Consider the following 3,368-nt stretch of genomic DNA (forward strand, 5'->3'; position numbering starts at 1 on the left):
TCTAAATAAAACATCCTTCCTTTAACCCCTTAAAGTATACATTAATAATTGTTATGGTTCAAGCGGATCATGACATAAGCCCGTGGATTTAAATTTCAACATAATTACTCGGGTTAGTATTCACTATTCAAATTCTAGATTACGGGCATAACTTCAAAAATTCATAACTAATTCCATAAAATTTGTACTGAGGTATTCTAAAATTTTACAAAAATTTCTTTGAAAGATCTTTAAGGGAAAAATATCCAATTGGACTTATCCTTACCCAATTCGTACAGTTTAATCAATAAAGATTACTATTCATTTGGTAAAATCTAGAACTTCCAGATTCTATGCCTCAACTTTAGAAATTCGTATCTCTTTGTGCACACATCCAATTGGGATGATCTATCTCTCATTTAAAAGCTTGAGATGTGTACTATAAGTCTGCCAAATTTCATGGCTTAACTCATTGATTTCATGGGTCAAACTGGATCTTGAAGCTAACTGCTCGAGAACCTACGTTTTGTCCCTCAACCACTCTTTACTTTAAGTCTTTTATTTCTTTGGCATACATAACTCAGGCTTACTCTTTTCTATTTATTCTCATATGTTTCCATTCATGTCATAGACATTATGCTTAATTACATGGCATCATAGGCATCCGCAACATGATTTACATAATAGGAGAATTACACATTGAATAATAGTATCATTCATGAACATACATAATTCTCCACTTCTTCTCCTTGCTTCTCATGCCATTATTGCCCACCATTGATTGAACTAAATGGTTGGTTGGGGAGGGGGGTGAGATTCAGGGGAATCTCAATAGCAAACATTACCACATATATGCACAAGATGGATGCTAACGTATGGTATGTAATTTTCCACAAACTTAAGTTAACTAGTGACATGCCATTATGCTTTATGCTTGGTATAAAAATATATGGCCATGGAAACATATTAAAACAACATTTTCAGCAACAATTATCATGTCACAACGTCATACAATCAACAAATACAAACCAAAACATAAGCAAACTACATCAAGCATATAAAGGGTAAGTTCACTACCTTGTATTTCAAGCTTTTCTCTTACTTTTCCTTTGAATCCCTTGACTTCCAAACCATAAGGGCTTTTGGTCAACATCAATCAAAATCCTCTTCGATGTTCTAATTCCTAAACATAGCCATATTGATCATACAATCTATTAGGACTAAGAGATTACATAATATTCAAGACTAGCTCTCTTAAACCCCAACCCTTTCTCTTGGTTTTAAAGTTTTCTTTCTAGCTTTTCTAATATAAATCTCATCATTTCGCATCCTTAAGATCCATTTCTTATCAACAAGGACCTTTAGATGGCCTTAGATTCAAGAAGATCAAATTTGAAAATTTTGCTTCACAGGTACTGTTCACACAGAAATTCCAGAATTCTTGGTCAAATTTGAAAATTCATAATTAATTCTAGAAAAATAAAAAATGAATGGCTCCAAGTCCTACTAAAAGCTCCTTAAGTTCTCTTTGAAAGAAAAATAGTTTCAGGAACTAATTCTATACGAAACAGTACCAAAATTGTACGGAATTTGCTACTCTTCCAAAGATTAAACACTATTTCCATATTTCAAACCCTAACTTTGAAAAATCATCATAAATCGTACACATATCCAAATGAATTTTTCTACATATATATTTAAATCTTACAGAGTGTAGTTTAATCATATAAAATTTTAGAATCAGATACAAACAGTAAATTATTCAAAATAGGTATTAAGGCAGATACTATAATCATCACATACCTTGAATTTTGTTCCTTCTTGTTGGCCTTCAAACCCACATTTCTCTCTCTAATTTTTGATAGATTTTTCCCTCTACAAATGGCTGCCAAAATGCTCTTTCAAGGTGGGGTATTTATAGCCAAAACTTTGGCTTGGGTGGACTAAAATGCCCTTAGTGACTAATAAAAAGAGTAAGGGCAATTTTGGAACTTTAAGTTAACTTTTACATCATCATTGTATCATCTTCTTACATCATCCTTACCTCATTCTTCTCGAAGGTGCTAGGTGTCACAAAAGTGGTGGAGGAGAAGGGATATTAGATCCTAGCCATTGGATCAAAACTTGTTCCCTAAGTTTCCTCCTATTTTACTTGGCCCATGTTTCTCTGACTTTCTTCATGGCTTTCTGGAGCTCAAAAATTTTTTTGATCTACTTCATGAATTCCCTTTAATTCCAGAAAATATCTATGAATTTTCTCAGGCCATAACACTTCCTTTAAGCCTTGCATAAAAATCATTTACTAAAATACCCTTCTATTAGCATAATCGGCTTTTTAATTTATTAAAGCCATTTCACTAGTCTTTTGGTTACAGGACCAATTTTATAAATTATTAAAACTTTTTAACCATTTAACCTCATTTTTAAGTACATTTTTGAGGTCTCTTGCTATTTTAAATAATTACCTCAAACAATGTACTTTTTACCGGCCATAACCTTATAAATTCCATTTTAAGTTGTCTCAGGGGTATTTTTGTCATTTATCTTCATATAAGAGTCTGAGAATATTATTTCCCATTTTTTGGGATTTTCTTAGAATTTTCTGTGTATTTTCTATTTTTACCCTTGATGACCATAACTTTCTAAATTTACGGTTTTACCCCTGTTTGGGTTTAACCTCATAAAACCATCTTTTTGAGGCTTCTAACTTAATCTTTAGCTTGTTTCTAGCCTCTTTTCTCTTTCTGGGGCTTCGAAACTTTACTGGAGCCTCTAACTTCGATTACACTTTAGCCCCCTGAAAACTTTCACTTTGCGGTTTAGTTCCTAAAACTGCTTTAACTTCCTTTCTCATCCTTGGGACCTCTACTAAAAAAGAGTCTGGTAGCCTATCCAATTTAGGCCATTTCTGGTACTTCTAGGCCCAAAAGTTAGGATGTTACACTAAACAAGGGGTAGAGAGTCCTCTACTTTCCCCAATGAGGCTTAGCAAGTCTAAGAGCTCCAAAGAAGAAAAGCTCATAAAAAGGGCAAGAGCATAAATTGATCCAGAAGAAGAGTCAACTCAAGCACAAGACCAAGTACCTCAAGAAGCTATACCAAAAGATGAGAACACTATAGGGAGCTCAGCTTATAAAGGCAAGCAAAAGGAGGACAAGATAGAGACTAGCAAATAAGGAGCCTCTAAGCCAGTAGGTAGGGAGGTATATACTAAAAACCTTCCTTTTCCTAAAGCCTATTTCTTTGGTAAGAAAAAGTTTGATGCTGATTTGGCTACTGATGCTTACACATTATTTAATAAACTAGAGATCAATATGCCCATAATCAAATTCTTAAAAGGGAACCCCAAATACCTCAAATTGTTAAAAGAACTATGTAATGACAAGCAA

Source organism: Neltuma alba, unplaced genomic scaffold, assembly GCF_004799145.2.
Source record: "Neltuma alba isolate B1F8T4 unplaced genomic scaffold, ASM479914v2 tig00010724_pilon, whole genome shotgun sequence".
NCBI lineage: Eukaryota > Viridiplantae > Streptophyta > Magnoliopsida > Fabales > Fabaceae > Neltuma > Neltuma alba.